The 14512-nt window shown below is 41.8% G+C and overlaps 1 long non-coding RNA gene across 1 annotated transcript; it reads left to right on the plus strand.

The window, feature by feature from the left end:
* The first annotated feature begins 321 nt into the window (after positions 1-321).
* LOC122943886 lies at positions 322-12395 on the plus strand. The gene is made up of 4 exons (XR_006390903.1): positions 322-470; positions 591-834; positions 10506-10859; positions 12181-12395. It is a non-coding gene; the product is annotated as an uncharacterized LOC122943886 (long non-coding RNA).
* Positions 12396-14512: the final 2117 nt, after the last annotated feature.

The raw sequence follows: 14512 nt of genomic DNA on the forward strand, positions 1-14512 counted from the left end.
GCCTGAGGAGCCAGTGTACAGAATAAGAGCAGCAATCTTCCCAAATGATTATAGGTGTGTAGTTTCCCAAATTCATCTGCATGCTTAGTCTGCAGGGAGAAGTCCTAGATCGGATGGCCAGTCTGTGTCAGAAGTGTGGTGGGCGCCAGAAGCAATAAAACCCTTACCACAGGCAGTAAAGTTCAAAACTATAAGGGTGTGTTACTTTTTCTGACTGAGTCCAAGAATGTGCTGCATGGTCCTCAACCATCTGCAAACTATACAATGCTGCTTTCTCTCAGAGGTAGTTCTTAGCAAAATTCCTTTTTTTTGGCAGCTTTCCACTGGTGAGGATTATGTTGAACGGCGCAGGCGCCGGATTTGTCAATGACGAGAGGATGGAATCTGAAGAGCCAGTCTGTGTCAGAAGTGTGGTGGGCGCCAGAAGCAATAAACCCTTACCACAGGCAGTAAAGTTCAAAACTATAAGGGTGTGTTACTTTTACTGACTGAGTCCAAGAATGTGCTGCATGGTCCTCAACCATCTGCAAACTATACAATGCTGCTTTCTCTCAGAGGTAGTTCTTAGCAAAATTCCTTTTTTTTGGCAGCTTTCCACTCGTGAGGATTATGTTGAACGGCTCAGGCCCCGGATTTGTCAATGACAAGAGGATGGAATCTGAAGAGCCTAGGGCGGGCCAGAGGGGTGAAAGGGGAGAGGTTTGATTTGAACAGCGCCGTGGGGCATGGACACCGGCTGCATAAACGCCGCCCCCGGACACCTTCAGAAGCTAATTAGCATATGGAATAAAAGTGTTTTTAAGAGAAAATAGGCGATGGACAACAATATGAAAGGTAAGATTATAATATGGGGAATGTAATGGAGATCATGATGTTTTTGGTGTATAATGGTCATTTTAGGTGAAAGAACCCTATCACCTGCATATTGTAATTTACATCTTCTTGGCACCATGAACCAAAATGTTAACTTAACAATTAAGATGGAGTATAGAATTTCTATTCAAGTAGTCAAATATTGCACCCTCCCAAATTATTTACAGCTATGCACTCAGAGTATATTGCCGATGATCATATAAAAAAAAAAACGCATTTTGAAAACCGCCTGTGATTTCACAATGTAGTTTTTTCAATGTTTGCTATATGTGAATTATGTAAAATTAAGGGTTTTCACCTGTAAAAATGGTGTTGGCAATGACCGTATCACAAAACTATAGCAAATACACTTTAAAATGCCTTTTTTAAAGCAATAATTAAAGGGAATCTGTCATCAACGACCTCCCTATCACATTGTTTGCATAGACACATAGTTGTGGTTCACCTGATTAAAACACTGCTTTTCTTTTGTTGATCCGAGGCTCCGTTCCCAAGTTCTGATAGTTTTTTTAAATATGCAAACAAGGCATTTGGAGCAATGTGGGCGTCACCATTGCTCTTGGTGCACCCACACTTCACTCTTTTTTCTGACCCTCCCCTCCCTCACTGCTTTGATTGACAGAAAAATGCAGTGGGAAAGCAGTGAAGGAGGGGCTGGCCTCAAAAATGAGTGGAGCAACAGTGACACCCTCATTGCACCAAAAGCCTCATTTGCAAATTAAGAAAAAGTATCATAACTCAGCAATGCACCACACCTCATTTGCAATGTCTGAACCATCAGTGTGTCTATCAATGCATGCATGTGGTCACCAAGAATATTTAGATATGCTGTGGCGATGTGGCGATTAAAGGGGTTGTGTCACTATTTAATATAATTTAGCATGAAAAACAAGTTACTTTCGTATTTTACTTTTTGTTACAAAAATGCTTCGGTTGTGAGATATTCTCTTTTCTTCCTTTTATTGGTGCCCCCTTGTGTTTAATAAGTATAGAAATGTGTACGTTCACCTAGTGAGGTGTATGGCACATGCTCAGTTCCATTCTCCAGCTGCCCGCAGCCTCATCTACTGTTAGAAGTTGTAATAATTACAGGGAGAGAGCTGCAGTAAAAAAAGAGACATGTCCTCAGAGCTGTGGTAGAGAGAGAGCTGCAGTAGAAAGGATATGCTCCCTGAGCACGATAGGGAAAGATAGTGAGAGAGCAGAAATGACATGTCCCTGAGAAAGTTCACTCCCCAGAGTTGTGATAGGAGAAGAGCTGCAGCAGAAAGGACATGCCCACTGGTAAAGGACATGCCCAATGAGAAAGGACATGCCCAATGATCTTCCAGCCTGAAGAGGATCTAGCAGAACAATGAATGGGGAGATTTTTGCATCTGTGGGAGGTACAAGGGTGGTAAGAGAGAGATTGGCATGTACTATATGAGGTCTGATTTTCACTTTGTATATCAATCATGGCACAACCCCTTTACGCAATGCCATGGCCCATGTCTGTAATTGCAGTCCAGGTCTTTTAAACTGAATGGAACTCAACTGCAATACCAGATACAGCCATGGACAGACGTGGTGCTGTTTCTATTATTTCTGACAACCGCTTTAGTTATGGAGTTGACAACTACACATCTTGACAGCTAAATCAGTGTTTTAGATTAGGGATAAAGAATTCTTAACACAAGCTTCAGATTTCCTAATGAGTGATGGATCAATATTGGCCAGGACGACTCGCGAACGCGATCAAATGTTCGCAAACCGCAAGTTTGTGGCGGGCCCCATTCACTTTTATGGCAGGCGAACCTGAAAAACCTTCAGGTCATATTTGCAGCCACCAAATACTTACTAGAAGTGCACAAATCGTCCCACAACATGGACAGTGACATACCAGAGGGGGATCAATGGCAAAAATTCCCACAAAAAATATGTATTTTAATCAGGGGCCATTTTTATGCATCTTAAAGGGAAACTGTCACAAATGTGCCCTGCTGGAGCCTAGAGAAATTTTATTTTAGACCACGGGAGTACGGGCCCCAAAAATTTGGCAGTCACCTGACAGAAAACATCAGGTGATTATGTGGCTGGAGGTATATTAGACGGTCAATGGATATCAATTTTACTCCAGGCCAATGGACTAGTGATGAGCGGCAGGGGCAATATTCGAATTCGCGATATATCACAAATATTTTGTAGAATATTTGTGATTTATTTGTGAATTTGCATATTCGTTATGTTCGACTTCCCGATTTTTATGCGAAAATCGGGAATGTAATGATCGAGTGAGTACTCGAGCGCATGATGTAATTTACATAATTCGATCATTTAGAAAGTCTGCCCGATAGGAAGAAAAGGTGAGCAACTACTTTGAGAAAGCTGAGGAAGAAATCGTGATAACGGTAAGTAATATTATATTGCAGCACTTTTTTTTACATATTGCATGCATGGCAGAACAATTTTATATGTAGATCGAGTCTTTCCAAATATTCGTACATACGAATATTAGTGATATTGATACAAATTTATATTTTTTCGTAATACAAACAACACAGTGTTACGCTGGGGCTGCGCCACTTCTCCTCTGTGCCGCCGGCGTCCTGCAGGAAGAGCAGAGCGAGGACGTGCGAGGCGTCCTCGTCTCCAGAGCAACAGGGAGGAGGGAGGACCCGGCCACGCACACCTCATCAGCGTGGCCGGCGTCCTCCGCTCCTATGGTGATGGCAATAAGTCTGAGCGCCGAGCTGGGCACTCGGCGCTCAGCTGTATGCAGAAGAGTGAGTCATGTGGCACTGGCACTGTCACATGACTCCGCTCCTCCACTATTTAAACAGGCAGCCTGCTGGCCACAGGTTGCCTGTGATTTAGATCCATTACTTGGTGTATCTTTCCTTAGACATTCCTGGTATTGGTATTGGACTCCCGGCTCTTTCCTCGTTTTCGTCTTCGCCTGTTCCCTGGTCGTGTTTGCATCTCCTGGTATTGACCCCTGGTTCGTATTTTGACTCGTTTTCGCCTGCGCCCTGGTCGTGTTTCCATCTCCTGGTATTGACCCTTTGCTTGTATGGTTTGGCTTCCGCAACCCTCCTGGTACCGCGGTTATCTCCTGATATAGTCATTGCTAGTTTGATATCTTTATTCTTGTTTGTTTTGTGTGTTCCCCTCACGCACTTACTCAGGTCAGGGACTGGCGCACAGTTGCGCTCTCTTACCTAGGACGGGTAGGCAGGGGCAGAGGTGTGGGTGGAGTTAGTCGTGCACCCTTCCCCACCCCTTTGTGTGACACACAGTTTATATGGTAAGAGTAGATATTACTGATTGGTGCACTAAGTACTCTTGTTACTTCACAGCACTATGTGTGTAGCATGTATGTATCGACAATAAATATCTCTCACATGCACATAGCACATCCATTTTCCTGCTACTCAATATATACCACACACTATATACCACACTGTTAAAGGGGATATTAATTATTGATATTTATGTAAATCTTAATAATTCATATTCATAAATAGGCGTAATCGTCTTATGATAACTCCGCCTATTTATGCCTTAATGAATAACAAATCACTGCAGATTGCCTTACGCTAATCACCAGCTACCCTAACTGCATGCGCCTTACTGACTACCGCTAGTAATCACACGTTACACAATAGGTACAAATGACACAGTATTTATTAATCCTTACAGAGTACACAAGTAATACAGTGCCAACAGTATACTACCTCTACTGCGGCGATTCCTTGCAAATTTAAAGGAATTATTATGTTTATAACTATATATCTATAACAAGTGGATAGATATATATTGTTATAACAGCGCACTACAATATAGATACACACACTGATACAGTACACTAACACGGTTCTAACTACACTAACACAGTCCAAATCCCAAATCCACCCCAAAATCTATCTATAATTAATGACAATCATACACTTTAACAGCAGCCCACCCAAGCCTGACCATATACTATCTCTACGGGGTATAACCAGGGGTTATTTCGGACACTGTGCTGCTGGGGTAAGCAGGACAGCCGCGACAGGGGGTAGAGACACCGGGGAACAGGGGATATGAACGCAGGGGATATCAGGACCTGGGACAGGGGAAGGTAAGGGTAACCAGGGATACAGAGGGTATACAACAGGGGAAGGTGATTTGGGAGTATGGGGGGCAAAGGGGAAATAAGGGAATAATATGTAGGGTATAGGGGTAGATAAGGGGATGATATAGGGCAGGGTAGATAGGAGGGTGATATAGGGTTCGTTGGTGGTATAGGGTAGATAGGAGGGTTTATAGGGTATAGGAGGGTGATATAGGGTAAATCGTTGGTGGTATAGGAGGGTAGATAGGGTATAGGAGGGTGATATGGGGTTAATCGTTGGTGGTATAGGAGGGTGATACTTATAGTTTCTTGCTCGTTGTCCAGGGGGGCTCGTTTGTCCAGGGATGATTCTTTTCAGCTGGGCTGGTGGTCTGGACTGCCTCAGCGTAGCGCCGCCGGACTATTTAAGTTCGGCAGCTGCTCGCTCCCGAGGCAGCCCGTCCTGCGGCACGCATGCGATATGACGTCACCGCGCCAGCCCGCGCATTCCCAGAGCGCGCTTCCAGGCGGAGGATTCCTTTGATCCTGCGCCTGTAGTGCCTCTGCATACCCTGCGGCGTGATGACTATCGCGCCGGAGGTATGCAGATAACAGAGGGAGCGATGTTTGTTTCCCTCTCTCTGTTATGTTAACTATCTCCAGCAGCTGGGGATAGTTAAATACCAAAAGGCATCGGATCTCTATTGATCCTATGCCTTTTGAGGTCACCAGAGGCTGGACATGATTGTCCAGCCATCTGGTGACCTTCCTCATCCCCTGCAGGGATGCAGGAGGAGGGGGGGGGGCTCATCTTGTCTTATACTATATGTGTATGGATGCTTGGGGCACATCCATACACATATATATACACACTATACATATATATATATATATATATATATATAAGTATACCTACATATATGTGTACATTCATGAATGCTTGGGGCACATCCATAAATATACACATACACACCGGCCAAAAACATTAATCCCATCAATACATATACACAGAGATGTATGTCGCCAAGGGGCCTACATACATCTCTGTGCATATCTACAGATCCCACCTGGACGAGCCCATAGACAAGGGCTAATATATATGTATATATGTCAAGGCATATATACATACATATTTAAATATGACACTTCCCTCAACACACACACTATATACCATACACTATATACCACACACTATATACCATACACTATATACCACATACTATATACCATACACTATATACCACATACTATATACCATACACTATATACCATACACACACACAAAATATATATATAGATTATATTTTATGTCCATGAGCTTTCTTTCTCTGACCGTATTTGCTGGTTTATTTAGCGTTACCCAGGGTGCACCACGGGAAGGCGAACCAGCTGTACACCCCATACCGTACCATCACTTCACTACACAGGTAAATCTCTGCTTAGCTGGGCAATATCCGATTGCTCAGACCCCACACACATACAATCGCAATACAATCCGATTTTTTAACGGTAACATTAAATCTAATATTTTTCCTTCAAAGACGTAACTACTTTTTGCTGTTTTCTTGAGGAAATTTTTTTGAAAATTGTATTTAAAAAAAATTGAATTACAGTGGGATGCGAAAGTTTGGGCAACCTTGTTAATCGTCATGATTTTCCTGTATAAATCGTTGGTTGTTACGATAAAAAATGTCAGTTAAATATATCATATAGGAGACACACACAGTGATATTTAAGAAGTGAAATGAAGTTTATTGGATTTGCAGAAAGTGTGCTATAATTGTTTAATCAAAATTAGGCAGGTGCATAAATTTGGGCACTGTTGTCATTTTATTGATTCCAAAACTTTTAGAACTAATTATTGGAACTCAAATTGGCTTGGTAAGCTCAGCGACCCCTGACCTACATACACAGGTGAATCCAATTATGAGGGAAGAGTATTTAAGGGGGTCAATTGTAAGTTTCCCTCCTCTTTTAATTTTCTCTGAAGAGTAGCAACATAGGGGTCTCAAAACAACTCTCAAATGACCTGAAGATTGTTCACCATCATGGTTTAGGGGAAGGATACAGAAAGCTGTCTCAGAGATTTCAGCTGTCTGTTTCCACAGTTAGGAACATACTGAGGAAATGGAAGACCACAGGCTCAGTTCAGGTTAAGGCTCGAAGTGGCAGACCAAGAAAAATCTCGGATAGACAGAAGCGACGAATGGTGAGAATAGTCAGAGTCAACCCACAGACCAGCACCAAAGACCTACAACATCATCTTGCTGCAGATGGAGTCACTGTGCATCGTTCAACCATTCGGCGCACTTTACACAAGGAGATGCTGTATGCGAGAGTGATGCAGAGGAAGCCTTTTCTCCACCCGCAGCACAAAAAGTGCTGCTTGAGGTGGGCTAAAGCACATTTGGACAAGCCAGCTTCATTTTGGAATAAGGTGCTGTGGACTGATGAAACTAAAATTGAGTTATTTGGCCATAACAAGGGGCGTTATGCATGGAGGAAAAAGAACACAGCATTCCAAGAAAAACACCTGCTACCTACAGTAAAATATGGTGGTGGTTCCATCATGCAGTGGGGCTGTGTGGCCAGTGCAGGGACTGGGAATCTTGTCAAAGTTGAAGGACGCATGGATTCCACTCAGTATCAGCAGATTCTGGAGACCAATGTCCAGGAATCAGTGACAAAGCTGAAGCTGCGCCGGGGCTGGATCTTTCAACAAGACAACGACCCTAAACACTGCTCAAAATCCAATAAGGCATTTATGCAGAGGAACAAGTACAACGTTCTGGAATGGCCATCTCAGTCCCCAGACCTGAATATAATTGGAAATCTGTGGTGTGACTTAAAGAGAGCTGTCCATGCTTGGAAGCCATCAAACCTGAATGAACTAAAGATGTTTTGAAAAGCGGAATGGTCCAAAATACCTTCAACCGGAATCCAGACTCTCATTGGAACCTACAGGAAGCGTTTAGAGGTTGTAATTTCTGCAAAAGGAGGATCTACTAAATATTGATTTCATTTCTTTTTTGTGGTGCCCAAATGTATGCACCTGCCTATTTTTGTTTAAACAATTATAGCACACTTTCTGTAAATCCAATAAACTTCATTTCACTTCTCAAATATCACTGTGTGTGTCTCCTATATGATATATTTAACTGACATTTTTTATCTTAACAACCAACGATTTATACAGGAAAATCATGATGATTACAAGGTTGCCCAAACTTTCGCATCCCACTGTATATGCTTGCATCTTTATCCTGCTGTTGGTGAGGGGCTATGACAGGACCCGGAAAAGAGAGCAGAAGCGGGCCATCATCCGGGCTCTCCGGTTTGAATTGTCCCAAAAATATGGAATCTGGCACAAAAAGGACGCCATCCAGAAAAAATAGGTGGGACCTGAAGCGCTTCCACTATGATCGGGTCAAAGAGATGAGTGAAAGATTATGCCCAGGTACAATGCTTACATGACTTTTGTATCTCACTCTACAACACTCTGTAATGTATACAGTATATTCAGTTATGCTGCTAATCCGTACAGATGTAGTAGGTTTAGCACACAACCTCTTAACTAAAATTTCTTAACTCATCGCATTATCTTGAAACAAAAGACATTTAAAAAAAATTGCTTAACACATTTAATTGCATCTAGTTTACATAACACGTCTCCTAAAGCATGTGTGTTACTCTACTTCATCCTTATTTCATCCCTTTAGAAATGATTACTTAATACCTGGTGTGTCACACAAACAAAATCATCTGGTTACATCATACATCTCTACCTCGCTGTGAGTGTATATATATATAGTTATACACACAGCACGGTACAGATGTATGTCACCAGATGATTTCATACATTTCACACACACATAAACATATATATAGGTCTTTTTGTTTATATATACATAAACTAAAAACATCATTCAGTATTCAGGTGATTACATACATCCCCCACTTAATTTGCATGGGATTATAGAATATATACTCTCACCTAAAGAAATATTAGGAACACCTGTTCTATTTCTTATTAATGCGATTATCTAGTCAACCAATCACATGGCAGTTGCTTCAATGCATGTAGGGTTGTGGTCCTGGTCAAGACAATCTCCTGAACTCCAAACTGAATGTCAGAATGGGAAAGAAAGGTGGGCTACAACAGCAGAAGACCCCACCGGGTACCACTCATCTCCACTACAAATAGCAAAAAGAGGCTACAATTTGCACAATCTCACCGAAATTGGACTGTTGAAGACTGGAAAAATGTTGCCTGGTCTGATGAGTCTCGATTTCTGTTGAGACATTCAAATGGTAGAGTCCAAATTTGGCGTAAACAGAATGAGAACATGTATCCATCATGCCTTGTTACCACTGTGCAGGCTGGTGGTGGTGGTGTAATGGTGTGGGGGATGTTTTCTGGGCACACTTTAGGCCCCTTAGTGCCAATTGGCCATCCTTTAAATGCCATGGGCTACCTGAGCATTGTTTGTGACCATGTCCATCCCTTCATGACCACCATGTTCCCATCCTCTGATGGCTACTTCCAGCAGGATAATGCACCATGTCGCAAAGCTCGAATGATTTCAAATTGGTTTCTTGAACATGACAATGAGTTCACTGTACTAAAATGGCCCCCACAGTCACCAGATCTCAACCCAATAGAGCATCTTTGGGATGTGGTGGAACGGGAGCTTCGTGCCCTGCATGTGCATCCCTCAAATCTCCATCAACTGCAAGATGCTATCCTATCAATATGGGCCAACATTTCTAAAGAATGCTATCAGCACCTTGTTGAATCAATGCCACGTAGAATTAAGGCAGTTCTGAAGGCAAAAGAGGGTCCAACACCGTATTAGTATGGTGTTCCTAATAATTCTTTAGGTGAGTGTGTGTGTATATATATATATATATATATATATATAGATGAATATACACACACCCCAGTAAATCAACCCCATAAACCACTAATTAAATACAATATGAAAGGTAAGAATATAATAGGGGGAAGGTAAGGGAGAGCATGATGTTAGTGGTTTAAAATGCTGATTTTATGTGAAAGACTTCCTTTAACCACTGAATAGACCAGCGATAAATTCTGCCTAAATAGGATATAAAATCTAGTCAGCTCGCCACCTATCGGAAAGTGACTTTACCCCTCCTTCTAATAAAAAGGTGACCGTGAGAACTAAATCAACAGGGAGGGCGGGCTGGCAGCAGATCTTCAAAATGCGGCTTGGCAGACAGTATAACGCTGGCAGCCACAAAAAATTATATACCCAACATAACACCATCCAGTAACCCCTTATCTAATTTCCAAACTTTTGCTTGGTTTCCCTCAATACCCTATTGGGCACCTTCCTAACAAAACCCATGTTACCTCATCCTACATTGTAACTTAGGCTAGTTTTACCCATCTGTAACACTGGTTTTGGCATGTTATTTAACACCAAAATGAGGTAAATACACCATGTGGATAATCATAATCCCATGCAGATCCCTCCATTTAGGAATTTATGGATATTTATCATTTGTCTAAATTCTTAACATTCTGTGATTACAGGGGTTCCCGTTCCATCAGTCAGACACCGAAGATCCCAAAAGGATCTTAAAATGGTGGAGGTCTCCACGGATGAGGAAGAGTCGGAGGAGCAGGCGGAGGGAGAGCAACCCGGACCCTCCAATAATGTAGCGGCCCCTTCCCCACCTGATGTGGGCGAAATGTCGGAAAAAGAGGCAGAGCAGCCCGGACCCCCCCCCCCCCGATAATGTAGTGGCCCTTCCCCCATGGGATGGATGATGGATCCTGTGATGGACCATGTGATGAGCGCAGTGACATCACCAAAGGTCCTTTTGCTCCCAGGTCATCAAAGAAGAAAAAAGAAAAGAAGCCGGGCTGCGCGAACAAGTGGATGAGGTGAGTTTAATATAAAGGTGCAAAGGTTATTTTCCAATACGTTGCTTGGATGATTCTGATTGCAGCGAGTCCCAAAGTGAAGTGGATCTTTATTCACAAAAACAGTACATGTAAAGAGAGGGGCCACACAAAAATCCAAATCAATAGAACTGATGTGCGTCTTCCATTAGCTTTCAGCAAGCACACACTAGCTTTGTTAGGCGTTTCTTACAATTAGCATCCTGTGAGATTATAAAGAAAACACGCACATAGTGAAGCACTGCAACAACCAGCCGCTTTTCCTATATGCGCCTCAAAGGAAAGCCAACCAGTAGGTCCTCTGTACAGTTGTTCTTGTTGTGCCTCCTACAGGTGATTAGATATTGCTCCCATAGTGAAACTCCGTATTTTTAAAAATCATAAATATGGTTTATTATACTCACATTCCAATATAATAAAATGCGCACTGATAAGATTAACACAGATCAATAGTCCTGCCCGACCCGGGTTTCGCTCCAAATGGCTTCGTCAGGGGCGTGGCTTCCAAGTATTCCCACAATTCTTAAATCCCCACATTCACTCCACCCACTATTCTCAATACTTTAATAGAAACTCCTACTCCATTTCCTTCAATACAATCTGATGCATCTTAATTCTTCAGGATAAGAGGGACCGGGGTATTCAAATTTAAATTAGCCAGAAAAATGTATAAATACATAAATAAATCAAATAAAACAGAAAATGTTCTACCAAAAGCCATAGCACTCACTCTGGTTCAAAATCCTCCTTCTCACACATGTGCTCCCTATGCTCAATTAGTGTAGCTGGCTGGGTATGTCACCAGCACAAGGAAAATTTATCTTGAAGTGTACGGAGTATTGCCTATATTCAAGGGGGACTTCTTCTTACAGCAACTCGGGACGGCGTTGGGGGCGAAATTCGCCCCCAGTTTTGCTAATATTTTTATGGCCGCCTGGAAAAAGGAAAGAATCAGTCCCATTTTGAATAGAAGTACAGATTTAGGTAAACTAACAGTATGGCAAAGATACATAGATGATTGCTTATTGGTTTGGGAAGGGGAAAAAATGGGATAAGAAAGATGTTTGGAATCCCTAAATAACAATGATTGGAATATTAAAATCATCAGTTTTATTAGTAATACTTCTGTTGATTTTTTAGACCTAACAATATACCTACAAGGGGAACATTTTAAAACCAACTATAAAGATCTATAACTACTGAATTTAGATGTAAATCGGCAGTGTTTAAACACATACTTTACACAATGCACAAATTTTCTTGTAACATGAATTGCAATTTTATTTTTATTTTTTACAAACAGTAATAAAGAAATGCATCACACTCATGACCCAGATGCAGCGTGACCACCGTAAAAACATGCAGGAAGTTGACAAGCTGCTAATGAGGGTCAACAGTAAGGTTAAGCACCTGAACAAAATGCACCTGGAAGAGATGCAGGAAATGGGGGAGCTACTTGGCAAACTTAAAAAGTTGCCATAGATGCCTTTTTTTATTATGTCAATAAATAGTTTTTGAAGTGTTATAATGCGTGCTTTTTTATTTTTATGTTATGTTATGGTGTAATTTTAACTGATAACTTAGTTGCAAGGCCCATTTAGTCCAGGGTCAAACTCATCTGGATCAGGACATACAGCAGCAGGTATTTGTAATGGTGAAGTATAAAGCCCACACATAATTCATCAAAGTCAGGACAGACAGCAGCAGCAGCATCAGCAGCAGGTAGATGGTAAGGGTCGAGTATAAGGCCTACACATAGTTTGGCATAACTCAGCAGGACAGGCAAGCAGCAGCAGGTTCTAAGTGTGCACTGTGCAGCAGGAATATATTCCCAGGAATGGGCCCCCATCAGACCAGGGGCAAAACGATAGCAGAATGTTGTAAGTGTGCAGCAGGAATGCGTTACATGCCCAAAAAAAGCACTATTTTACATTGTAAAAAAATTTTTACATTATTTTTACTTATTGAAACCACAATAAAAATTTGTACTAAATTAACTAGACACGCCCTGCATCGGTCTGCTATTAGTTTCCATATCGGGCACATCGCGTATGTGGCAGAACTCTATGGTAGGGCAGACAGCCTCACCGTGTGCTGATTCCTTCAAGCCAGGGGGCAGTAGGAGTGGCAGTGTTTTGAAGCGGCTCTCTCATCCTCCTTTTGTCTGTAAGGAGGAATGGGTACCGCCGCTCTCCCCACCCATACACGATCAGCACTGCACACACACTGTGCTTCAGCCAACGGTAGAATCCATCTGTCCTGTGCCCTTCTGAGCACAGAAGGCAGTAATGAGCCAGCTTGCCTCAGGGTGTGGAAGTGTCCCCTGCTAAGCCGCCGGGATTAGTTCACCTTCCCATCGGTAAAGACTCAGCCGCAGTCCCCGGCTGCTGGCAGGGTCCTCGGTGGCATGTTGTGTTGCAGAATAAGCCTTTAAATGCGAGGCTTGTCTAAAGGAGAATGCAGCTGTGGTTCATTTTAGTTGAGTTGAAATCAAATTTTTTATTTTTTTTATTTTTACAAAGAACGCATCATTGTGATGTGTACTGTGTAAAAAAAAATATAAGAATAATCTTCATTAGGAATATAAATGAATATAGTGCTATATATTCGTAATGACGAATATTCCTTTTTGTTTTTAGCAGTACACAGGCGGACACTGATCCCTCCCTCCTAAATTGGTCATTATGGTTGATCTCTGGTTGTTTATCTTCATGTGCAACTGTTGGAGGAGGAAGGCTTGTCCTTGCTCAGCCAATCACTGTCCAAAGCGATAAACCGCTTTAGCCAGTGATTAGCTGAACCAGCATTTCCAGCCTTTTGTCGTGTTTCTAAGCCAGCCCAGGACCATGACTGCAGAGCATTATGGAGCAGAAGAATATCAGTATGGCAGCGGAGGGCGGAACTATGAGGTGAGTAACACTTATATTTTTATTTTTAACTCATCCTGACTATTAAAAATTATGTATTTCCCCAGAACAACCGCTTTAATACTTAATCCTTTCTTCTTTCCACAATAATATAGATATATGCAGTCATACTGTATTTTTCGCCCTATAAGAGTTTTAGCTTGTGGGCGAATATGTAGAATATAATATATTCTACATATTCGTCCCACAAGCTAAAAGTAGGGATGGATCAGTGTCCGGCGCTATATTACTATATATTCATTTTTTTAGAATATTTGTAATATTCGTAAAAAAAAAGTATACATACCAATATAGCGAATATTCTAAAATAATGAATATAGAGCAATAAAGCTAATATAGTGCTATTTTCTTTTTTTGAATAGTCGTTTTTTTTTTCAATCTAAACATGATTGATTCCTCCCAGCCTCTTGCTTGTGGGCCAATGAGTCATTGGCCCACAAGCAAGAAGCAGGGAGGAATCATGTTCATATGGAAAAAAATGACGAATATTCGTCATTACGAATATACAGCAGTATATTCTAAATATTCGCAAATTGTCGAAGTGCCGATATTCGAGATTAAAATTCGTAATTCGAATATTCTCACTCGACATTGCAGTGGACTAGAGGCCCCAAAAATTATTTATTCACCGTACAGAAAAGAACAATTGATAATGTGGTTGGAGGTACATTAGGCGGTCACCGTATAACAATTTTACTGTTGGCCAGT

This window comes from Bufo gargarizans, chromosome 7, assembly GCF_014858855.1.
Source record: "Bufo gargarizans isolate SCDJY-AF-19 chromosome 7, ASM1485885v1, whole genome shotgun sequence".
In the NCBI taxonomy this organism is placed as follows: Eukaryota; Metazoa; Chordata; class Amphibia; order Anura; family Bufonidae; genus Bufo; species Bufo gargarizans.